The 26,289-nt window shown below is 46.5% G+C and overlaps 1 protein-coding gene across 6 annotated transcripts in view; it reads left to right on the forward strand.

Moving 5' to 3' along the window:
• Positions 1-26,289, forward strand: part of PLAG1 (PLAG1 zinc finger) — a 73,890-nt gene that overhangs the window by 24,661 nt on the left and 22,940 nt on the right. For 5 of the 6 annotated variants that reach the window (XM_059724078.1, XM_059724076.1, XM_059724077.1 and 2 more), the window contains exon 2: positions 3,232-3,347. The exons of the other annotated variant lie outside the window; for it this stretch is intronic. The gene's annotated coding sequence lies outside the window, so the exon portion shown is untranslated. The remainder of the gene's footprint in view (positions 1-3,231; positions 3,348-26,289) is intronic. 6 annotated transcript variants of the gene reach the window in all.

A 26,289-nucleotide genomic window follows, 5' to 3' on the forward strand; every position in this document is an offset into this window, starting at 1 on the left:
ATGCTCCTTTTGTGTTCTTTCTCTGTGATCCAGTGAATCTTGCATTTCTTTCTGCACAGTGGCTCAACTTCAAGGGGGGGGGGCGTGTTTCTACCAAGCAAAGTCTGTAGCTTTGGCAGGTAAAGTATCCTCCTGAAATAGGGGTTTGGATCTCTCGGTCTGATAAAAATTGATTCTGAATATCTCCCTTCCTAGGCAAGTGCTCTAGCCATCAGACAGCTATGTAACAGGTGCCTTCTCTCTGATCTGGGCTCTGGTTGCTCAATAGACTGATGTACTCCCCTGCAGACCTACTTTGTCATACAAGCTCTTGAGATGATATACCCCTGTACCTGGCATTTACAATTGATTAGCTCTAGGCAATTCCCTACTCAGTATGAGGAGTTTTTGGGTCATCTTTTTCAGGCATCTAACTCTCATTTTGCACTGTATAAGGAGCCTGTGTGGTAACTGAAGATTCTTCTCCAGGCCCAGGTCTCTTTAAAGTTATTCATTGTAGCACCTAACTTCTTTAGAGATACCTGTCTTTTATTGGATCTAATCTGTAAGCACTTCACAGATTTATTTGTGACCTCTTAATTTCTATATCTATAGCATCCCTTGCCTAGCATGTAGTCTTTAGGCCCGTAAGTTTTGGGTTTTACTTCCCCCCCCCCCCCCCACCTTTGGATTGTTTTTTAAATTACATTTGCGCTGGTGGAACTACACCATTGACTGCCAAAGTAAGCTGTTGATATAGGCTCAATGTTGCACTGGTACAATCTGTCTACAGTAGGAGTTTGTGAAACTAACTTGATTTAGCTACCCTGGTGCATATGTTCATAGATTCATAGATGTTAGGGTCGGAAGGGACCTCAATAGATCATCGAGTCCGACCCCCTGCATAGGCAGGAAAGAGTGCTGGGTCTAGATGACCCCAGCTAGATGGTTATCTAACCTCCTCTTGAAGACCCCCAGGGTAGGGGAGAGCACCACCTCCCTTGGGAGCCCGTTCCAGACCTTGGCCACTCGAACTGTGAAGAAGTTCCTCCTAATGTCCAATCTAAATCTGCTCCCTGCTAGCTTATGGCCATTATTTCTTGTAACCCCTGGGGGCGCCTTGGTGAATAAATACTCACCAATTCCCTTCTGTGCCCCCGCGATGAACTTATAGGCAGCCACAAGGTCGCCTCTCAACCTTCTCTTGAGGAGGCTGAAAAGATCCAGTTTCTCTAGTCTCTCCTCGTAGGGCTTGGTCTGCAGGCCCTTAACCATACGAGTGGCCCTTCTCTGGACCCTCTCCAGGTTATCCGCATCCCTCTTGAATTGTGGCGCCCAGAATTGCACGCAGTATTCCAACTGCGGTCTGACCAGCGCCCGATAGAGGGGAAGTATCACCTCCTTGGACCTATTCATCATGCATCTGCTGCTGCACGATAAAGTGCCATTGGCTTTTCTGATGGCTTCGTCACACTGCCGACTCATGTTCATCTTAGAATCCACTAGGACTCCAAGATCCCTTTCCACTTCCGTGCCACCCAGCAGGTCATTCCCTAGGCTGTAGGTGTGCTGGACATTTTTCCTCCCTAGGTGCAGCACTTTGCATTTCTCCTTGTTGAACTGCATTCTGTTGTTTTCTGCCCACTTGTCTAACCTGTCCAGGTCTGCTTGCAGCTGTTCCCTGCCCTCCGGCGTGTCCACTTCTCCCCATAGCTTTGTGTCATCTGCAAACTTGGACAGAGTACATTTCACTCCCTTGTCCAAGTCGCTGATGAAGACCCCGAAGAGTATCGGTCCAAGGACTGAGCCCTGCGGGACCCCACTGCCCACACCCTTCCAGGTCGAAGCCGACCCATCCACCATGACTCTCTGGGTGCGACCCTCCAGCCAATTCGCCACCCGCTGGACTGTGTAGTCATCCAAGTCACAGCCTTTTAACTTGTTCACCAGTATGGGGTGGGATACCATATCAAAGGCCTAAAGTCTAAGTATACGACATTTACCCCTCCTCCTGTGTCCAGGCATTTTGTAACCTGGTCATAAAAAGAGACTAGATTGGTCAGGCACGATCTGCCTGCCACGAACCTGTGCTGGTGTCCCCTCAGCATAATTTGTCCTGCCAGGCTCTCGCATATGTGAGCCTTGATAATTTTTTCAAAGACTTTGCCAAGGATGGAGGTGAGACTGACTGGCCTATAGTTGCTGGGGTCCTCCTTCCTCCCCTTCTTGAAAATAGGGACCACATTGGCCCTTTTCCAGTCCTCCGGGACTTGGCCCGTGCACCACAAGTGTTCAGATATTCCCACCAGTGGCTCTGCAATGATGTTGGCCAGTGCCTTCAGCACCCTCGGATGGAGCTCATCCGGGCCTGCCGACTTAAAGGCATTCAGTTCTTCCAAGTGACTCTGCACCATCTCAGGGTCTACGCATGGCAGTCTGGCACCCTGCTGCTGCCTCTACAATCCCAGTGAGAGACTTGTCCTGCCCCTCACTTAGGAACACTGAGGCAAAGAACTCGTTGAGGAGTTCAGCCTTGTCCCCCCTGTCCGTCACCAATTGTTTTTGCCCATTTAGCAGGGGTCCTATTCCTCCCTGGGCCTTCCTTTTACTCCCTATATATCTAAAAAACAATTTCTTGTTGTCCTTTACTTGGGATGCCATCCTCAGCTCCATGGTAGCTTTGGCCCGTCTAACTGCCTCCCTATAAGCATGAGCAGAGGAGGTATATTCGTCTTTGGTGATCTCTCCTTGTTTCCACTTTTTGTGTGCTCCCCTTTTGGCCCTTAGGCCACCCTGGATTTCTGCGGTCAGCCAGGGAAGCCTCCTGGCCCCTTTCCCTCTTTTACCCCGCACATTCTTAGTGTCTACTTTACAGGAATTTTAAATCAAACCAAGTCAGGCTTCTGGACTACCAGTTTGTTTATCTCAGATCATCCTTGCTATGCAATCGTTAACTTCCCATTAATAACCTGAAATTACTTGGGTATTGTAATATGTAACTTCCGGGATTAAAGTATTACAGCTATAGAACTAGTATTACATCTCTTGCCATCAGATTTTCACCTGTTGTGTGTTGAAAACATTTAACCTGTTGGTTTCATTTAGTTTTGATAAATTTAGTATTAACGGTAATCTAAAGAAAACAAGGAATCATAATTACCAGAACTATGGACTGAAAATCCTCGTTAACTGGGCTCAGAGAAGTACCTAATACACAGACAGCTGAAAATTAGCCTTTTTGTTTCTTTTCAGCTTCTCTCGAAGTTGCATTGGCTTTACTCTGTGACATCTCAGAATGCATCATTCTATGATTTCCCACCTACTAATGGAGCCCTACTGGAATGTGGAACAGGTCTTTAGGACTTCAGGTAAGTGGCTTTTTAATTATGTGGTGCATTTCTCAAAGTTGCATTATTTCATACCTCAGGGGATATAAAACTACATTTCTCTCTCCTTCTCCCTCCCTTCCTCTCGTTTCCTTTTGTTCTTTTTTTAAAAAAAGCTTTGAAAATTGTGCCGTATAATTGTTAAAAAGTCACTTGCATAGAGCATGGTGTGGTCAAGTTTTTCTTTGTACTGTAACATCACAGAATTAAGTCTTTGGGGGATGTCTCAATGAAGCAGAGCCAGTGCAATGTCAAGAAGAACCCAAAAGGGGAGAAAAAAAAATTATGCATTGAATGTTAATGAGGAGAATCGATACATTCTGAACAAGGCTTTTGACACCATCTCCTGTGATATTATTTGTCATTAATAAGCTAAGGAAAGATGGTCTAGATGAAAATACTATTAACAGTGAAAACATTGTGATTGGATGAATGTGTTCAAAGAATAGTCATTAATGGCTTGATGTGTAATTGGCAGAAGGTACTGAGTGCAGTTCTGTAACGAAGTGCTTGTCTCATGGGGGGCGTAGATTGTGACTGCAACAGGGTGGTTGCTCAGCCCTGGCCTGGTTAGTCCTGGCCTTCCTTAGGTCTTGCCCAGTTTCTGGGCTCCAGGCTCTCTGGCCTCCAAACACTGCCTGGCTGTGGGCATTCTGGCCCCAAATGCTGCCCTCCTCTGGGCTCAGCCTGCTCACTTTGTCTTAAGTCTGCCCCCAGCAGGGCTCAGTATTCATGTGCCTCTAGAGCACTAATGGGACCTCCAAATAAACCATTCCTCACAGTCCCCTCCACAACCACCAGTATTCTAATATAAAAGCCTTAGTCTGTCTGTCTGTCTGTCTGTCTGTCTGTCCATAACACTATTCACACTGTGGTTGTCTCAGCAGCCAATCAGAGTGCTCCAAGAGCGTTCCAGACAGGTGGCGGGGGCGAGGTCAGCACTGCTGGCCTCACCCCTCCGGCCCCGCAGTTCCCACTTATGGTGGCACCGTCCTACTCTGGGTACCAACATAACCCAGAACCCTGGGTTATATCCTTCTGTAGGCTCTCAGGGTTTTGCTGGTAGTTCCCAGGCAGCTCAGTGGTCAACCAGGCACTCCCTTGTGGCTTCTGTAGCCCAGAGCTCCTTCCTCTACAGCAGTGGTCTCCAGCCTGTTTAAGGTGAAGATCACTTTTTGAAGTAAAGGGCAACCCATGATCTACCACACCCCTCAACCCATGATCTACCACACCACTCCCCGCCCTCACCCTGCCATGCCCCCCTACCCAGCAGGTCAGTCTGGGTAGGGAGGGGGGCAGATCGAGTCCCCTGCAGTGATGGAGGGAGTGGGGCAGGCGCAGGGGTGAGGGGCCCTGGCTGGGCTGGGTCAGGTCAAGTCAAGCTGGGGGAGGATCGGAGCTTGGGCGGCTTGTCCAGGCACGTGGGGGTGCTCCTGCTGCTGTGCGCACCCTGGCAGAGGCCTGGGGGGCACAAACCTCCCCCCCCCAAATCTGAGCATGGGGTGAGGTGGCTGCTGCTGCGTGTTGGGCTTTGTGCCTGGATGAGCTGCCTGGGCTCCAACCCTCCCCTGGCCTGGCCTGGCCTGGCCTGGCCTGGCCTGGCCTGGCTGGGGTCCCACTCACCCAGTGGCAGGGGGCATGGAAGGGGATCATCTCACTCACCTGGCCAGGCCCTGGGGGCAGGTGGCACAGCTCAGCCTGACCACATGCATCCTGCTGCTCCTGTGTTCCACCTCGCCCAGACTGCGACCTGGCCACTCCCCGCATGCATCCTGCTGCTTCTGATTGTGGGACCAGTGACAATAGATCTCAGTCTGGGGGGGGCTAGCCCCCCCCAGACTGAGATCAACTGCCAGGGGCTCCCAGATCAACCAGTCAATCAGGATTGACCAGTTGGTGACCACTGCTGTACAGTTTGCAGGGCCAGACTGTCCTGTTCTGGCTCAGGGCCTGTACCTGAATGGCTCCCTAGCCCCACCTGCTGCTGGTCACCTTTTTCCCCCAGAGCTGCTGCAGGTGGTTTCTTATTTGGCTTGGTGATACAGCTTCAGGGAGGCCCCTTGCTGCTGGGACCTGCAGTGTTTCTATGCAGGTTTCCCAGATCCCTGATGTTGCTGTCACTGTTGGCTCGCTGTTAAGTGTTTTGCTCTTTTCACCCTTCAGTCTGCACTTGGGGCTTATCTGGACAGCAGACCCTGGAGTTTGACCCCTTCTCAGTAATGGGGTAGGGACCCCATTGTAGGTTCCCTAGAGGTTTGTCCTAGGTCTGGTACTGTTCAGTTTTTTCATTAAGTATTTGAAGGTTGAGACTGATTGATTGAACAATTAGGAAATTGGCAGAGGACATCAAATTGGGTGGAGCTCCAAACACTGTAGAGGGTAGGGCTAGGATCTAGAATGACCTTGATGAACTGGAAAAATGGTCCAAAATTAATCAAATGAAATTCAGTTAGGACAAGTGCAAAGTCCAGCACTTTGGATGGAACAATTACATGGACAAATACAGACTACAGAACAACTGACTAGGCTGCAGCGGTGCAGTAAAGAACCTGGGGTTATAATGAACCATAAGCTGAACACGAGTCAACAGTGTGCTCTTGTTGCAAAACAAGCCAAGAGCTGGGTTGCATTAACAGGACTGTCGCTTGGAAGTCAAGGGAAGTTATTCTTCCACTTTATTTGGCACTAGTGAGGCCTTACCTGGAGTACTGTGTCCAGTTTTGGTCCCTGCACTTCAAAGGAAGATGTGGACAAATTGGAAGGAGTCCAATGGAGACCCACAAAAGTGATGATAGGTCTAGGAAACCGGATTTACAAGGAAAGGATGGAAGAGCTGGGATTACTGAAGAAAAGAAGACTCTAGGGAGGGTCTGATAAATCTTAAAATACATAGAGGATGGCAAGGGTTTGGGTTGTAGCCATGTTGGTCTAAGGACATAGGCAGACAAGGTTCCTTGGGTGAATTTGATATCTTTTATTAGACCAATGGCAATATACTATTCTGTGAGGCTGCAGGAGACGAGACTAGAAGTAATGGTCATAAATTGCAAGGGAAATTTAGGTTGGATATCAAGAAGAACTGTTTCATGGTGAGAGGGGGTTAAACATTGGTACAGATTACCTAGAGGTTGTAAAATCTCTATCCTTGGAAGTTTTTAAGAGCTGATTAGACAAACACTTGTCTAGGATGGTTTAGTAAATGAGCATCCTGCCCTGAGCAGGGGCGTGGACTAAATGACCTCCTAGGGTTCCTTTGGATGCTATTTTTTTTATAATTCTATTGTTCTGTTTCTGCAGTTAGTAACACTTTTAACATTATACATTGAGGACCTTTTCAAAAGTCAACTTTTTGATAGAGTAATCTGAAATGATATAAGATGTGAATTTTTTACACATATAATGGACGTTTGGAATTGTATGGAACAATATTACACAAAAAACCCAATTTAAAAGAACATTATGAAGAGTGCAAATTCAGGCACTCAAAATATAAGATATGCCAGAAGTAAGGTTGCCTACCCCACCTTAGCGTGACCTCTTGGCTGCACATATTCCCTCCTGGGAGGGACATGGAGCACATGGAAGCTTTGGCCCCTGCCTGGCTATGGAGCAGCATCCCAGGGCTGGAGCTGCCTCTACCGCATGTCTGGGCAGGGGCAAAGCTTCCATGTACTTGGTGGTCTGGAGGGATGGAGTCAAGGCTGTGCCTGACAGCAAACAGCTGTGGGGGTGGAAGGCAGAGGCTGTGAGGAGCTGACAGGGGTGTAGAGGCTGTAGGAAGGAGCAGGGGTGCAGGCACTGAAGGAGGAACAAGGGGGCTGCCACATGCAGCTTTCCCTGCTGCAGCTGGGGGGGGAGGGGAGGGGAGGGGGTGGGAAGGGGAGGTGTTTTAAATGACCCTTCGAAACTTAGGTTCTATACATTCTGTACGTACGTACATTTTTCATATATAGAATCTGAGTATTTGGGAGTTGCGTTTAAATTTGAAGTAGTCTCGTATTTGGGTAAATATAGTATTAAAAGATCAACATTATTAGGCTGAGACTGATAGTATTTTCTTTGGGTTTATTGTTTTTATTTTCAGACACTTATTCTTGTCAGGTTTATTCTAATCAACAGCTAATGTGAAATTTAGTTTTTGTTAATGGCATAACTGTAAATAAGAGGAAAGAAAAATATTTTCCAGACTCTCACATGTGCGCAAGTTCTTGAATCTTGCTGCATTTAACATTCCAGAACCTCTTGTACCAAAGCTAGTAAGTCTCTCGTTCTTACAGTCTGTTACTAGAGAAGCTGAATAATACATTTCAATACTAAAAAAGAAAGACAATTCAATACTAATCCACATTTTTTTTAAATTAAAGTGGATAGGAAAGAAAGAGAAAAAGTTCCTAGGAGCAATAAGATTCAAGAACCATTATATTGGGAGCTTTGCCAAGACCTTTCTCTTCCATTTCACTTTTTTTAATCCAAAAGATACTGTTTTTGTTTAAACCAGTAAGCTATCTCTGGACTTGGTTTGTGGTTTTTGTCTCTTGGATCACTCTAACTACCAAGTATATAAAACCATCTGGAGGATTAACCAGTCTTACCTGGTGCTGGAAAGGACAAGGAGCTTTCTTTCTCCTGCCACTCTCCAGAGTAGCAAATGTGGAGATGCTGCTATGAACCTTGGAGTTTTTTGGGAGGTTTTCCTCTCTGTGTAACTCCTAGTACATCTGTTTAGGCGAGGGATGTCCAACCTTTTTGAATGTGGGGCCGGATCATGAACTTTTTATCACCCAGTGGGCTGGCGAGCCATATTCAAACACCCCCTGTCCTCAGAGAGACCCTGCCTGTGTAGCCCTACTGCACCTGCCTGTTACTGCAAGGCTCATGGTAGCTGCTGGTGGGCAGGGGCAAGAGGGACCCATTCTGCATCCAGCCAGCTACTGCCCCAGAGACTGAAGGGGAGAAATAAATAGCTCCACATCCCCATCCCCTGAGCTGCGCAGCCCCACGAGCTGGCGCTGCCTGAGGGGGGCTGGAGCGAGGCGGCTGTTGCACCGCAGCCCCTCACCTACCCACCCGCATGGCCTTGCTCACCGTGGTGCCCGGCCACCCGCGCGCGCAGACCCGGTGGCCTCAGTGCTGTGAGCCCGGAGCGCGGGGTCTGGTAGACACCACCTCCTGCCACCTTGTCCCGCAGAGGTCACACCAGGACCTTGCCTGCCGAGGCCGCCCCGTGCTGGCTTCCCATGTGCTGCTGGGGATGGGAGGAGGCCGGCCGGGTTGGCACCAGCCAGCAGAAGCGGCAGTGGAGCCATGTGCCGCTCGGGACTGACCGGTGCAGGCAGGGGGAAAATGCTTTTCTCCGGGGCATCATGCCTCCATGTTTCATTCCCCCCCGGTTCCCCCTGCCCAACATTGGTTCCAGGTCCTGGCCTGCTGCTCCCCTGCTTCTCCCTGGCCATCCTGGTACCTGGAGGGCCCTGCTCCCAGGGGAAGTGCCACTGGGCCTGAACCTGGCTGTGGGAGAGGCTCCATGCATCAGGCTTCTCAGGTGCCCAGGGGCTGTGCCACCCCCAGATGCCTTGGGGAGGCCTGTTGCAGGCTCCAGGGGGGAGCAGCAGGCCGGAGGCTTCTGGGTGGACTCGGAGGCGGCTCCGTTGACTCCACGTGCCATGCTGACACAGTTACCCCCGGAGCCCAGGGGCAGGCGCCTGCCAGGCCCTGCTGCCCCCAGGCGGCTCGGGCAGCCCCGCCAGGCTGGGCAGACCCCACCCGGAGGCTCCGGGGGGGAGCAGCAGCTGGCCAGATGCTTGCGGGTGGACTTGGACCTGGCTCCATTGACTGACTGGTGCAGGCAGGGGGCCGGTTTTCCTGTCTGGTGCTGACCCAGCTGGGTCCGTCCCATCTGGAGCAGCATGCGGCTGAAGCCGGCTTCCCACATGGTGCTGGGGATGGGAGGAGCCCAGCTGGGTCTGCATCGGCCAGCAGAAGCGGCGGCGGAGCCGTGTGCCGCTCGGGATGGGACGAGCCCGGCCGGAGCAGCAGGGGCTCAGGTGCATTTTCCCCCTGCCTGCACCAGTCAGTCCCGAGCGGCACACGGCTCCAACGCCACTTTTGCTGGCCGGTGCCAACCTGGCCGGGCTCCTCCAGTCCCCAGCAGCACGTGGGAATCTGGCTTCAGCTGCATGCTACTCCAGATGGGACAGACCCGCCCGGGTCGGCACCAGCCAGCAGAGGTGGCAGCGGAGCTGTGTGCCGTTCGGGACTGACCACCACAGGTAGGTGGAAAGTGCAGTTGAGCCCCCTGCTGCTCTGGCTGGGCTCATCCTGTCCCAAGCGGCACATGGCTACTTCTCTTCCCCCACATACCACGTCGGCAACATCAAGCTGACACAGTGCGTGTGAGAACCTTGTCCCTTCCCCAGCCCTTCAGCAGCCATTAGGAAGCTGCTGAGGGGCTGGGGGAGGGACAAGGGGCAGGAACAAAAGTAAACCTTGTTTACTCTCGTTTCCCATTGCAGCACCGCAGGCCACAGAAAATGCCTTGGCGGGCCACGTGGCAGCCCGCGGGCTGTATGTTGGACAAGCCTGGTTTAGGCTCTTTCCAAAAAAAAGCAACACAAAGTTGAAGTTACTGACTGTTCAGCCGCACTTAACTAGAAAACAGACCACACTCGTTGCTAACTTTTGACTCTGTTGCAGTAAGGCTGTGACCAGTTTGGTGGCTACATATCTTTGGTGTAGAAGCCTATAAGTTTCTGGTCCTTTGTCACTGCCATAGTTGCAACAACCAGGACCAACTGTCCAGTGCTTTCTTTTATTGATGTCCCTATTAGTGGATTGAAAGGCCTACTTTTAACCAAGTTTGGTTAATTGTTGTTTTTTTTCTTTTGCGCGTGCGCGTGTATGTACTATATATGCACAAAGCTAGCCAAACACAGGGCAGAGTAGAGGAGGGTTGCTACAGTAGCTAAGGTGCCCCAATGGTCATAGCAGCCTTGGGACTGACCTGATCTGACCTGACCTTGGATTCCGGTAAATGCACGTATGTACACATGCATGCATGTATATAGTATTTACCCGAATGCACATTCAGGTCAGTCCCAAGGCCACTAACCACTGGGGCACCTTAGATGCTGTAACAACCCTCCTCCATTCTGCCCTGTTTGGCTAGCTTTGTACACTGTCAGTTGAGGCCTGCCCAATCCTTAATATTAGTTCCCCAGCTCTTCTTTGGTCTACCTCTTTTTCTCTTTCCCTCCACTGTGTCCTGCATTATGGTATAGGCAGTCCTCGACTTAAGCATTTCGTGTTGTAACGTTTTGCCCTTACAGCATTTATAAATTGACACCCTGTTTCAACTTTCTGACATCAGTTTTGACTTTACAATGCTTGATCCAGTGCCACACCACGCTAGTGAAGAAGTTTGCTGAATCACCCATCTCCCTGGAGAGCATCTGTCCAATTTTCCTTGGACACTTTCTTTAAGAAAGCAGACAAGACTCCAGAAAAACCTGCAGACAAGACTCCTGAGAAGACTCTAGCCAAGAGCCCTTCAAAAAGTCCAGCAAAGTCACCTCGAAAGTCCTTCCAAATCTATTTGATTGCTATTTACAATATAAATACATTAATGTAGCTATATTACTCATCTATAATTGATTGAGTACAAAATTCTGGGTTATTTTTGGTGAAAATGGGGTATCAGACCTTTGGTTCAGGAACCAACCCCCCCCCCCCCGTTTGTAATATTGTTACTATGGGAAAATTGGTTCCGAGTTACAACATTTTGACTTAAGATGCAGTTTTCAGGAACCAATTCTGTTGTAAGTGCAACGACTGCCTGTATTGGCAAGGGTGTCCGGTCTTCCCGTGTTGTTTCCAAACTATTGCAGCTTCCTTCTTCACACAGCCTCCAACAACAGTTTGTAAGTTCCAGTTTCCTGACTGATTTGCTGCTTGACACTTACTGGTCTGGTGCTCAGTGTACGAGGCAGGCAACAATCTCCTAAAGCAGTGTATTTCAAATGCTTCAATTCTGTTTTCTAACTTCTTATTAAGCACCCATACCTCACAGCTATAAAACATTGTAGAGATGACCACAGCATGCAGCAGATGTAACTTTACCTTCTGTATAATATTGCTGCTTGTCCAGATTCTCTTTAGCTTTGTTAGTTGGCTGGTGGCAGCAGCTATTCTGGCCTTGACTTCCTTTTCAGATTTTAAGTCTTCTGTGATGGTGGCTCCCAGATACTTAAAACTTGTTGCTCTTTCTAGTTTTTCATTGCCGATCTTCACATCTACATTGCTGTTGGTGATCTCAGAGGTTGTTATTACTTTTCTTTTCTCAGTGCTTATCTCCATTCTGTAGCTCTTTGCAGTTTTGTCTAGCATTTCTATAAGTTTTTAGAATCGTAGAACCGGAAGGGACCTGTACGATCAAGTCTGGTCCTTTGCCATAGGCAAGAAGTATTGGGCGCAGATGAGCTCGGCAAGGTGCCTGTCCAGCCTCGTCTTGAACACCTCATCGTGAAGCTCTTCAGATGTCTGTGCTATCAGGTCGACGTCATCAGCTAAGTGCAGGTTATTGATCTTCTGTCCTCCAACTGATATAATTCCTGTGACATTCTCTAAGGCGTCTGACATGATTTGCTTGAGGAAGAAGTTGAAAAGGCATGGTGAGAGCAGGCAACCTTGGTGCACTCCTACTGAAATTGCAAGCCATTGAACGATGTTGTCAATCAGCACTTCACTACTTGCATTGCTGTAAAGTTCTTCTATTTGTGAGATCAGGAATCTGCCTTTTCACCATGAGCCAGAGTGCTTTGTGTCACACTACCAAAAGCTTTCTTGAAGTCTATGAATTTATGAAGTTCTTTTTGGTGATCACCAACGGAGCTTTTCACTCAGTACTTGGATGTTGAAAATTTGCTCCATGGTACGTCTCCCTGCTCTGAACCCAGCTTGCTCTTCTGCGAGCACAGTCTCTATTTGAGGGTCGAGTCTGTTTAGTATTATTTTTAGAAGTACTTTGCTTGGATGGCTGATAAAAATGATGGTGCGGTAGTTTGTGCGTTGGTGGAGATTTCCCTTTTATTAGGAAGGGGAATGACGACTGACTTCGTCCCTCCATATCATGTTGCAAATGTTGTGAACCGTGCTTGTTATGTTGTCACCTGTCTTCAGGATCCTTGAAGACAAGTGACAACTTCAGAACTCTTGAAGACAACTTCATATTTAAGATGACCTTCCCCCCCCCCCCATAACTGGATTCTATACATGGAAAATTATAAGTTTATTATAACTTTCCATGTATACAATCTAATTAGTGGAAAGTCTTTAAATTCGTTCCTGTCCCCCCACTGCTGTGGTAGGGAAATCACTGGTGGGGGCAAGAGGCCAGACCCCTGCCCCTGCTGCCTGCCTCCCACTCCCTGCTTATCCCTGCAGCTAGCCCTGCCCCCGCTTTACATCTCCTCACTTACCCTCTACGTCTCTGGGGCAGAGGGGTAGTCGGGGAGCAGCACAACCCAGTCCAGCCTGGCCCCTACCTCCCCCACCCTCTGTTCCCTCCTGCAGCCTGCCCCCTTTTACCTTCTGCTTCAGCTCTGCTCCCCTCTGGGGCACTTGGGGCTGGGCCAGGGGGAAGCAGCAGCAGCTCCTGGCCAGGCAGGGTGAGGGCTGGAGGGACTAGAGTGGGAGCAGAAAGTGCAGAAAGTGTGGGGAGGGGAGCAGCGGTTGTGGGGGGAATGGGGGGAAGCTGCAGGCTTCCCCCCTCCCCCTGCCAGTCACCCCTGCACTCCTTTCTCCCCCCCCACCCACCCCCACCCCCTAAAGAAGCTGGTCAGCCTGGGGCCAGATCTGGAACTGAGCTGCTGCTGCCTGCCCTGAATCCAAGATGAGGATTTTTTTTTCCTTATGTTGATGGGGGGGGGGGGGGGGAAGGGCTTGTCTTGGATTTGAGTAAATGTAGTACTTTGCTTGTGTCATTGTGGATTTAGTTAGATCCTGTTGGTTATTTCCAACAGCTGGGATGACCGCTGCTAAGATAAGGGTATTGCCTGATGCTGTAATACTGGTGGCACTGGTGCTGAATCTGTACTAAGAGATTTAATCTTGACAGGCTTCTAGTATATGAAGGCTCTAAAAACCTTTGGTTGTGGGAACATGAAGCTACCCTTGTCTGAAGCTATAACGCAGGGATGTTAAATTTACCTGGAGCCCTGAGCTGGATTATGCCCCAGTGTTCCTAATCTAGTACAGTATCAGTAATTTGACGTGATCAACCTGAAAAGACTCCATTGGACAGTTAGCACTACAGGTTGTCAGACAGAAGTTGATGCCAAGGGGCTTGCTGTCTAAGTGACACTCATTGAGAGAGAACAGTAAATGGTCATTGGAAGCTCCTTTGCTGCAAAGTTAGATCCTGATAACAAGAAGGACAGAAGTGAGGCTTTCTCAGTCCAGATTTTGGCAAAGATCTAATGAGAAATCAGCCTCTTCTGGTTCATTGTAATTCTCAGGATAGAGGATCCAACATATCTAGATCAGTGTTGGGTTGCCCCTCAATATTTAAAGAAATGTGGGAAGTATCAACATATTGGTCTCCTTGACTGCAAAAGGATATGAGCCCTCAGCCCTATAAATTAGTCTGCACACAGACTGTTACTTCTGATAGAAGCCCTAGATTTTTGATGACTTATGCCATAACTGAGACTGTCCTTGTGGTGGAAATGTTCTGGACTCCAAGATACAGGCTTCACTGAATGATCTCCCATTATTAAGGTTCTGTATGTGTTCAGGTAGAAAACCATTTCGGAAGGTGGCACAGACTTTTGTACCTTTTTCTGTATATGTCTATATGTATATGTAGATCCATTCCTTCCCATAAACCCAGCCTTTTGCACACAATCCTATATTGGATTATTTTCTCCCTAAGCTAGTAATTGCAAATGTTTGCTTTAATTGTGCTAGGATAGAATAATTTGGTGAATAATTATTATGCAGTAGGCCAAGGAAGATTGGCATATCTAGGGGACAGAATTAAGTTTGTAGTATATAGTCTGCAATGTGCCAGTACAGTGGTCAGAGTAATATTAAACTAACCTTATCCTTTACCCTTTTGCAAAAGGAACTACGTGAACCATCAGGTATAACTTTTTTTGCTTCCAAGTGTTTATCGTGTGTGGTATGTGTGGCAACCTTCATTGCTTATCCACAAAGATTTGTATATTCATTTCCTAGGTGTTTTTATGATAGATAGACCTGTGTGGTGTAGAAGTGCAGTGTTTATAGAGAATGTCCATTATCTACTGTGCATTCATTCTTCTATGTTGTGATATACTAGTTTGCAAGTGCATTCCTCCCAAGAAGATTTTTGTGGACTAACAATTATGAAACAGGCTTATATGTGTCCCCTTGCATCCTCTCTTCTACCCTTCTCCCTTCCTACCCAAAATATTTTCCAGTTGGTGTTCCCTATCCTCTGTCAGTTAAGTTCGTTTATGTAGCAGGTAAAATGTTAAAGTAACATATATGACTTTAAATCCAACATTTTCAAAATACTTAAAAACTTGCCTGTTGCACCAGATTTATTCAATATCATCTCTATACCCAGCTTCATCCAAATAGATGGAGCCCACAAAAATGCTGCCAATGTCAGATTTATTTTTTTTTTTTAAGGGATCAGTCAGTGGTGGAAGGAAAGTCTATCAATGGAAGATTTTTGTCTGGAGTCTCTCTAAATGTAAAAATGTCTTATTAATTTTTATTAAGAGAAGCTTAGCAAGTTGATAAAAAATATGTACCTCGTAATAGTTGGTGTGTGAAATTTTAAACCCACTGGTCACCTTCTTTTAAAGAAAAAGTAAGAATTTAGATTTCAACCCTAACTACATAGTTACTACCAGATGCTTGCCATAGCACCCTCTTATTCATCTCCTTTTTTCTTTTTTTAATAGTTCTCTTTTAATCCTCACCTCAACACTCTGAATCTTTAAAATTGCTATTATTGTGATTGATTGGTTTATTTTTGTCATTTTAAATGGTGTGACCATATAGAATATCGTATTTCAGGTAAGATGTGCTACAGATTTGTAATGTAGATATTACATTCATTTCCTTAATCTAACACTATTTGTTGATTAATTGCTTAAAATATCCACTCAATATCAAGTTGTCCACAGTGGCACTAAAGACTCCCCCTCCCACCCAAGTGGCTAAATATTAATCTAGAACCTAATGATGAGTATAAGCATAGCTTAGTTTTCTTTCAATGTATACTACTTTGAATTTTATCAATAGTGAATTTCAGCTGCCATGTTAAAATGTATTTAATTTTTATTAGGCCCCTCTGCATTTCTTCATGGTATTTTCTAAATTTCAACTAGTTGTGGCATCTGCCAAAGAAAAAAAAAAGTATCATTGTGTTATCCCATAATAGCTCACATCAAAGTTTCTTATGCCTTATGCTGATAACCTTTGGACAAGATATAGGTGGAGATGGGCAGTTGGTCTGCTTCAGTGAATTACTACCTATTCTTATTCATACCACATTACCTTAAAAAAAAAACCCCAAAAAAACAAAAACCATACAGACAAAAAAACTATCTGCTTGGTAGTTAAAACATCATCATTAAAAGACTGAGAGATTCACACTACAACAGTTTATTATCTGTGGATTATTTCTGAAAGAGATAAGTAATTATGTCCACCTAATTCAATCTTCTGTTATAATTTACCTGTATTTTTCCCATCTCTTCACTTGATTTTGGGAGAAGCCAAGTTGCACATTTTAGATGCAAAGATAGTTCTCTGTTATTACTTGGACAGGACTAAGATTCTCTGTAAAACACGTATGCTGTTTGTAGCCTAGAGCGATGCATCTAAAGGACATGGAGTTTCCACTCAGAGATTAAGTAGATTAGATTATGTATACGTATTTGTTGTGACCTGGCAGCTATCTCAATGCCTGAGGTCTAAAAACATACTCGACTATATCCAAGGCAGCTTCAATTGCATGTCTCAAGAGACACCCCAGGGAGATGCAAGGCAGCTACTTTAAAGTTTACATAAATTTATTCTGTGGATTTGGCTTGTAGACCTGATATTATTTAGGAATTCATACTACTGTTCTGTCTATTCCGGCACCCTATCTTAATGTGGTAGCCAGTATCAGATGCTTCAGAAAAAGGTGCAAGAAAACATACAGTAAAGAGTCCTGGGATAACCTGCCATGACAGGAAGCTGCCTTAACCTTGTTAGTTTTGGTTTATGCCCTGAAGCAGAAAAGTTCATATTCTTTCTAAAACTAATGTTTAAAAATAGAATTTGTATTATAATTTTGGGTAGCCTAATTATACATATAAATGTATAGGGTTTTTTTTTTTAATCTTGCTAAGTTTTGAACCTTAATAATACCTTTATAGCAATAACTCTTAGACTAATTTTGCATTGTTCAAAAAATCTCTTTTTTCTGTTTTAAACTTGTTGCCTATCAATTAAACGTCTCTTTGTTCTTGTTATCAGAACAGATCAAATTGAGTAACCAATTTGCCTTCTGTATACCATGAATTATTTTGTATGTTATTTTGTATGTCCTATGTAAAATAGTGCGGGGGTGGGGGATGACGACTCGGAAGTGCTCACAGAACCACAAATTTTAAACAGCTTTTTTATATGATACTAAACCTTGTATAACATGTATCATTACAAGGGCCTATGACCAATTGTTTTGACTACTTAGAAAAATTTAATTCACTCATTTGTCGCTTTCATGACACTGAAATTTTAGTTTTGTTTAGATAACGTAAGTGAACTTGACTATCCAGTTAGCCACTGAGCATTTAATCCCTTCAGTCATTTTGAACCTAACGTGAAAATGTTCAAGCCTTTGTAAATGCAGAACACATCATGTACCTGATAGAGTATGACCTTTCATAGTAAGCAGCATTCAACACCATGGGTCCACAATAACAGTTGTTCATTTGTCTCCTGTCTGTAGAATTGTAAACTGAAACAGGCAATGGATGTACAAGGGTATCTTGGAATCATAGTGGACTTTTGCTGTTTAGTATTGAGGAACATTGCTCTGACCCCTCAGTCACAGAACCTGGCTGGAACCTTTTAAAAAGGTTCTACTGTCGTAATTCCTGATGGACATAGAGATTCTGTAATAACTGAGTGCATAAAGAGGTAACATTAGATCATAATGGTTCTTAATTCAAGTTTCAGCAGGTATTGATCTTTAATAAGGATACAGGTATGTAGCCAAAGCTGTTGGGCATATCTATACAGAAAGGAAAAGAAATTTGAATGGGTTGTGTGACGTTCAGTGCAATAGCTCCCACTGAATCATAACGAGTGTTAAGAAATGGAGTGGGTCAGGAGGCAATGGATCCATGACTAGATTGGTCCACCAGTAAGCCCTTTCTCCAGATTAGTGGACAAGAAAAAGCAAACAAAGTAGTGATTGCTGTAGTTCTGAGGCTGCAAAAATCGATCAAGTGGCTTCCAAGCCCTGGTGGTGGGGAAAATTCTATTTACTTTAGCTCTTACCTGGCAAAATTCATTTATACAAGTTGCATGCTGAGATAAAGGTTTGTCTGAAGGGGAGAGATGCTACATAAAAAAGAACATTCCTTCACTTGTTTCACTCTCATTTCACTTCATTTCAAAGTAGAGAACCTTAGCTAAATGCACCTTGGTTTTACTAGAGTAATTTGTAGCTTCATTTTTCTTCAAAAACTTTGAAATGGTTGTATTTGGGAGCAAAGCTGTTTGTTAAAGAGTGGTGGTTGTTGGTAAACAGCAGTGAATGGAGCCCATGATGGACTTGTCTACATAGAGGCATTGCATCACATTCTGTGTCCACACAAAATCTGTTTCATGGTTTTTTATTTGGCGCCTTGGGTCACAATAAGTGATCCTCCTTGGTATAAAAGTAATCCGCCTTGCAACCAGTTAGTTTGCTCTGAGTTTCCTGTGGACTAACTCTTAACTACTGTGCTGCTGACTGTCCTACAGCTGGGAACCAAAATGGATTGCTTTGCATCTCATCAACCTGTCTGGGTCTCTGTATGCTTAGCATTTCTCTAGGACATGACTGGGAGGTGTTGTCTCTGTTTAAATGCTGGCAGGCAGGCATTAGGACATCTTTGCTGATATTGGTTAGAACTGACTTCATATAATCATTACAGTATCCATGCATCCCTTCAGATATTCTGGATTTATCTGCCCTCTTTGAATCACGCATGACCCATCCCAGCTTGATATGAATTGCCAAAGTATGAATAAGCACTGTCATATTAAATAAAGTTAAGATCTCATTGAGCTGGTCTCAGTGCCAAGTTAAAAGCAAAGGACTCTGGCAGATATACCTCAAGATAAGGGACAATCACAGGATCCAGTAGTAATTCTAGTCTCCCTCCATACTATGAGGAACTGGACTGCATTTTTGCAACAGAAATGGGCTCCAACAAAAATGGGCTCCCTAAAACCTCTAGAGAAGACTATCAGGACAGCTAAGAACTGTGACCTGAGAAGGTGGCCAGTCTCTAATGTGGATCCCTGTACTGAAGCCACTGTGGAGGAGAAATCAGCCAGATTCCTGCTTGAAATTGCTACAGGAAGCTGATCTAGTAAGTAATGTGTTGTAAAATGTAAAACTGCATAGGGGGATGAAACTACTTTTTTTTTCTGGGCATGGAAATTTTGGTGGCAAGGAGTCTGGCACTGTGTTGCATGGAGCTAGGAGCCTTTTTCTGCCTATTTGCCATTCAGTCCCATCCCTCTCAGTATGGTCTGTCAGAGGCTGGCAAAATATGGCCTGCAGGCCAGATCCCACCCACTAGACCATTCTATCTGGCCTGCGGGGCCCCTAAAAATTTTAGAAAATTGTTACCTGCCCGTGGCTGCCTGTCTAAAGTGCCAATGGCGGCAGGACCTAGGCATGGCAGAACCCAGCAGGAGCAGGAGCAGCAGCAAGGCCTGCCTGGCCCCGCCCTACTCCCAGTCCCCAACTGGAAGCTTCTGCCTAGAAGAGGCTTCTGGCCTGGCAACCTTGAGGCTGTTTCCCCGCTCTCCCTCCATTCAGGAGTGCCAGCTCAGCTAAAAACAGGGGGGAGGGGAGGACTGCTGGCAATCACCCCAGTCCTTGGGGCTGGGCTGGCTCCTGCTGCGTCCTGCGGTCCTGGCCATGCTACTGGGAATTGCATGGTGATGGAGCAGCAGGGGGGTGGGGAATTGTTGGTGGTGGCAATGGCAGCAGGTTGTGGGGGAAGTGACAGCGAGTGAGCGGGTGGGTGGGAGTGCGGGGCCCACACTGGTGCCCTGGGGTCCGGGCCAGCAGGGGCCCAGGGCGAGGCGGCAGGAGCGCGGAGCCCAAGCTGGAAGAGGCTCTATGGAGCCAGGCTGGGCTGCGTCAGTAGGGAGTGGGGGGAGTCGGCCTGGGGCGCTATCGCTGGGCTCCTACCTGCCTACTCGCTCACTGCCATTTCCCCCCACCTGCCGCTGCTGCCGCTGCCATTTCCCCATCCCCTCCACCTGTCCGCCTGCCACTCCAGCACCGTGCGGTTCCTAGCTGCATGGCCAGGACCTCAGGACACGACAGAAACCAGCCTGGCCTGGCCCGGCCCAGCCCCTACAATTCCCGGCGGGTTCCATACGGTGCTGGTCGGGCTGGCTGCTGCTGCATTCTGCAGTACCGGCCATGCAACCAGGAGCCAGAGCAGCAGGTGGAAAGGTAAGGAAGCGGCAGGAGAAGGGCAGCTGGGGGGGGGAGGGGAGTGAGTGAGTGAAGTGGCAGTGGGTGGGAGCGTGGGGCCTGCACTAGTGCCCTGGGGCCAGGGGCAGCAAGAGCATGGAGCCCAGGCTGGCAGTGGCTCTTCCTGCCTTGGGCCATAAGCGTCCCAGGGCCTCGCCGCCAGCTGCTGCGGCTGGTGGCAGGGACTGTGGGTAATGAGGGAGGGGGTGGGTGTGAGAGGGCATGTTAATAGTGGGGGAGCCACATGCACATCCTACCATACCATCAGCCTGACCTCCATCCCGGGAAGATCCTAGAAAAGATTATCAAAGAGGCCATTCTTAACAGACTGGCTGATGGCAACATTCTGAGGGATAGCCACCACAGGTTTGTTGCGGGTAGGTCTTGCTTGACCAATCTCATTTCCTTCTACGACCAGGTGACCCATCACCTGGACATGTGAGAAGAGATTGATGTCATACATCTTGACTTCAGGAAAGCCTTCCATCTGGTATCCCATGATCACCTCTTAGCAAAACTGGCTAACTGCGGCTTTGACCCCACCACGATCTGCTGGCTGGGGAATTGGCTCCGCAGTAGGACCCAGATGGTGGTGGTTGATGGAAGTCAATCGTTGTGGTGCCCTGTGACCAGTGGGGTCCCTCAAGGCTCTGTCCTAGGGCCTATACTACTTAACATTTTCATTAATGAAGTAGACACTGGTGTCAGAAGTGGACTGGCCAAGTTCGCCAAAAAACACCAAACTCTGGGGTAAAGCATCCACACCTGAGGACAGGAGGGTGATCCAGGCAGACCTTGACAGGCTCAGGAAACGGGCAGATGAGAACCTGATGGTGTTCAACACCGAAAAATGCAAGGTTCTCCACCTTGGGAGGAAAAACCTGCGGCATGCTTATAGGCTCGGCAGTGCTATACTGGCCAGCACTTCTGACGAAAGGGACTTGGGGGTCATGATTGACTACAAGATGAACATGAGCCTTCAATGTGATGCTGTGGCTAGTAAAGCGAGCAAAACGCTGGCTTGCATCCATAGATGCTTCTCAAGCAAATTCCAGGATGTCATTCTCCCATTGTACTCAGCGTTGGTGAGGCCGCAGCTGGAGTACTGCATCTAGTTTTGGGCTCTGCAATTCAAAAAGGATGTGGAGAAGCTTGAGAGGGTGCAGAGGAGAGCCACACACATGATCAGAGGTCAGTAAAACAGACCTAATGATGAGAGGCTGAGAGCCATGGGACTCTTCAACCTGGAAAAGCGCAGGCTCAGGGGGGGACCTGATGGCCGTCTATAAGTTTATCCTTAATGTCTATGAATCTGTGTACTTACATCCCCCCCCCCACTTCTCCCCACACACACACTGCCATGTACCCACAGCCCCTCACACACCCCAGCTGCCTTCCCCCTGCACACACACCACAACCCCCCCAGCGACCCTTCCCCCACACACATTGCTTCCTCCCACACACACCCCACATACACTTATACCCATTCACCTATAGCCCCAACAATCCTCTACACCCCCCCATGATATACAAGAGTAAGACTTCATTTTAACCTATTATACAATCACCTCTGCGTACACTATGCAAACGTGTGTAAATCAAGACAAAAATATTTTTTTAAATCAAATTAATGAATGTTGTATTAGGTGTTTTGATTTTTAGAATATAACTTGTTTTTTGTTCTGGTTCTGAGATGGCAGACCCCCTTACTGAAAGGAGTACTTCTGGGGGAAAGAGAGGAACTTTGGCAAAGGTCAGGGCTTAGGGAATGGGACTTCTGGTCCCAAGATGGTGACCAGGGGGCGGGGCACCTGTCTGGGGTTGGGCTACCCATGCAGCCCTCAACATCATGCCATAATGTATTAAGCAGTCCTCTAGCCGAAATAATTCCCCGCTCCAGTCTATCTGTAGGGCCTGATTTATATTGCGGGCCCAGCTCGCTAATATCCTGGCCTGACTGTGGCGGGGGCCATTATTTTTGTGCCCAAATCGTGGTGCTCCACCGCCACGCCCTCTGGTTTGGCTAAGGGAGCAGGTTTAGAGTCAAGTTTCATTGCGGCAGAAGAGGACTTGCTCCCAAGGCCTCTGATCACTGCTGAAAAGCCCACAGGGAAGGAGTTGCAAAAGACACAGGAAGGAGAGAGCTTGGGGATAGGTAAGGAAGGAGATGTTTGCTTCTCCAGGTGGATAAAGTGGATCATGGGAGATTGGGGCACTTGAGAACTACCTTGGCAGATTGCCCTGATGCCAGGAAGAGGAGGGGCTGTTTTCTCCTTCGGATGGGAAAACTGGGGCATGGAGGTGGGGGGTGCCTGGGGGCTGCCCTGGCAGACTGTCCTGGCACTGGGTGAGGGGTGCTGTTTGCTCCTCTGTGTGTGTTTTCTCTCCCTTTGCCCCCAACCTCTAGTGCCTCAGTTTTCCTGCCTAGAGGACCAAACAGCCTCTCCTTAGCCAGTGTCAGAGCAGTCTGCCAAGGCAACCCCCCAGGTTGCCCCAGTTTTCCTGCCCAGAGGAGCAAATAGCCCCTCCTCTATATATCCCTAGCTCTCTCTTCCCCTTGTCCCTTTTGTGACCGCTTCCCTGCCCTCCTGGGCTGCTCGGCTTTTGCTGCTGGCTGGGGAATGCTTTCCCCAGCCTGCAGCAGCCATCTTGTTATAACAAAATCCCATAATATGGCCACTTGCTGCAGAACTCCCCAGCAAGTGGCCATATTGTGGTATTTTGTGGCAAATTGCTTTTTTTTTTTTTTTTTAATCACATAATTTTGTGACTTTTTCACAAAAAATGCAAAATTGCAATTTAAATCAGGCCCCATCTATGTGACATCTGTGCTGGGGATAGATTACATTTATTAAGTTTTCTCTTTATTATGTAGTCCCACAAATACCACATACTCCACATTCATAGTCTTTCCTTACTGACTTCCTTTCTCTTCTCCCACTCCTCCCCCACTCCCCGCAGTTATCAAGCTTTGTACATCTGGTGTGGAGCATTCTGTTAAGTTTTATTTCTGGGTCAAGTCAGACTCCACAAATGTCACCCACACTTGCTGCCTCCTTTTCAAACTACTCGCCGATCGGTCTCCTTTTGATTCCCTCTACCTAATGTGGACCTCTCACCACTCTGGCTTTCCTACGCTCCTGTTGAAGATGTCAGTAGCAGAAATTAAAAAAAAAAATGAATTGCATGTGAATTCTCTTGATAGCTTTAAATGCAGGAAGAAAAAAAATGGATGCTCTCAACTTTTAACAGAGTTTAAATTTCATGAAGTAAATGCCACCAAATGCATGGCATTTCAAAATACATAGCTATTGAAAGGTATTGTAATGCCTTGAATTTAGAACATTTACTGCAGAGTTCTTTTAATTTGGCAGTGCAATTTATGCTGATCTGAAGGAATCAGAGAAGAGAACTTCAGCCAAGGAGAACGTTCCATTCTGGCACAAACATTGCAAGGCAAAGGAGCTCTAGTGGGTCTGTACATATAGCTAATGTTTTTCCTTCTAGTCTAGTCCAACTTGGGAGAAAACCTCATGGTAAACAGCAGCACACAGATCCTCCCAGTTTTCACATTAAATAGGATTCTTGTGACTCAGAGAAATGATAAGAGTCTTAAAATACATTTTAAAAAATTGCTGCAAAATGGAAGGTTGTAAGCTTTTTTCTGTGTCCATTAAGATTGGGACAAGAAGCAATGGGCTTGAACTACAATAAGGGAGACTTAGGTTAGACACTAGAAGTAACTTTCTAACTGTAAGGCTCCCTAAATACTGGATTAGTTTACCAAAGGATATGTTGGAAATCTAAAATCTCTTATCAGTGAAAGTTGTTAAGAGAAGTTTAGACAGATATTTGGCAAATATGGGTTTAAGTAAAGTTGATCCTTCCATGGAGCAAGGGGAGAGGGCTGATTAGCCACTCAAGATCACTTTCTTTACTGCTTTCTATGATTGTGACTCACCATGGGATGACATCCTCCAGCAAAAAATATATCTTGCAGAGGTGCACATGCAGTTACTAATATGGTTTGTATCCACCTCACAAAAGAAAATGGACACCAAACACTCAGCTGAGGGCCCACTGAAGTTTTAAAATATTGCAAGCATTCATACACCTGTCTTCCCTGTCTCATAAAAAGCCCTCAGGTGTTGTGAAGTACATTAGAAAATGTTCAGCCTTCTTGAAGGTAGGCGGAGAAGACTGGAATGGCATTCCAAAATCAAGGGAAAAGAAAGTAACATCTTTTTCTTGGGATGAGACCATGAGGAGTGGATCAATAGGTAATTGTTTTATTTGATTTCTCTTAGCACCTTGGAATACCACAAATCATGTGGTAAGGGAAGTTACCATGCACAAAGAAGTGATCAAAACTCAGAATTAAAACAAGATGCCAGAAAGGATATGTTTGGTAAAAGATTAGGTTCAAGTTAACTGAAAGTTATGAAAGCAGTGTGAAGTGAAGGAACATTTCCTGGAGCTTTCTCAAAAGTTTGAAATGAAACATAAACCCTCAAGATGGAGCACCTGGCCTTGGCAAAGGGTATGAGACAAAGGATGAAGAGGTAAACAGCTGTGGTAGAGCAACTTTTGTTACAAAGGTCAAACATTGCTCCTGATCGCATCACTGTCCTGTAAAATGCAGAGGATGTACTATATGATCAGTCTCTTTAGAAGTCCTTCCCATTGCTTTTAGTCCCCCAGGAGATGGAGAACACTTAAGAGCAAATTGCTCTACTGTAGTTTTTGAGTACTTATTAACAAGATCATGTGTAAAGACTGTTGTTCTTAAATTTGCACTACATTTTTAATTGTTTTAATTCGTAATGAATATGCATTGTTAGCTGTGGATTATTGTCAACTCAATAAATGCCTTTTAAAACAAATTGTCTGAAACAATTCATGTACAACTCGACCCACAAATGCCGTAACACCCACCCCTCTGTGTTGTTCATTTCTAGTTGAATCAAATTAAAGCTCTTCCTTAATTACAGAGCATGTTAGTTATAGCTATCCCATAGCTTTAAAACAGGAGCATACTGCATCCTTGACCTTGTCCTCTTGGTCACATGTAGTATTTTTTCCACTTCTGGCTACCCAAAATTGAGTGTCCACTACCTGCTCCATCTGTCAAGAATTTTTCCCTTGGTCGCTCAGATATTATGTGCACCAGAGTACATAATGATAAAAAACCCCAAACTTCCCGCCTTTTCATAATACACAACCTGTCTCCCCTTTATCCTTCCAGAAGCACACTCCACTGCTATTATGCAACTGTAGGTAAAGTTCAGCCACTCCTTTCTCACATCAAGTGTTGACTAAAAGGTTTTTTCTCCCCGAAAGAGAGGAGGCATCTAACTCCATATATTCTCTGGGTTCCGAGGAACAAATATTTCCTTTTTCATTCTACCAGAGAACCTAACTTCCTAAATATCCTTGCATCATGGACCTTGCCAAACCACCCCACATGAACAGTGATAACACTTCCACAGAACAAGGATACGTGAGAGCACCATAGTCCTTCCCAACCCTCACCCCCATGACTGATTGAAGTCAACAGTATGTCAATGTTACCGTAACAGTAACTCCAGTACAAATCGGGGACTCCATCCCTTCAGAGCCATCAGTGGTCTCCTAGCTAGCAGCCTTGATGGTTCTGCCAACAACAAGCAGAGTACCGGGTGGAAGCCAGTTGTTGGGAATGATGAACTTTGGATGGTGATGGCAACAAGTTGTTTCAGTTTGACAAGAATTCTAGGTTAGTCTTGCAGCTGTAGCTCCAGGGTATGCTCTGTACAGATTTGTAAGAAAGTTGTCTCTGTCTGCCTGCACTGCTAGTGAGTCCTGTCCCCCATTACTACCCTGTCTTACCAGTTGCTGCCAATTGCCTGAAACCAGATGGCTGGAGCCAGATGTGGTTCTCCACCATGTAAAGGTGCTTCAGGTAAATGCTTTCTGCGCAAGTAAATTTTCAATGTCATTCCCTTGCTCCTTGTCCATTAGTCATGTTGCCAAGACATCAGTGGCCCTGAGAAGCAGCAGGTCAGATCCATTTGCCCACATCCAAATGCACACACATTATCCTGTTCCTGTTAAGCACTGATTGCAGTGCTCAGTACTGAGCCCTTCATACTTCCTGAGACCAGTTCAGAAGTGGCACTGGCAAAATTAATGGAT

Source organism: Alligator mississippiensis, chromosome 3 (assembly GCF_030867095.1).
Source record: "Alligator mississippiensis isolate rAllMis1 chromosome 3, rAllMis1, whole genome shotgun sequence".
Classification (NCBI taxonomy): Eukaryota; Metazoa; Chordata; order Crocodylia; family Alligatoridae; genus Alligator; species Alligator mississippiensis.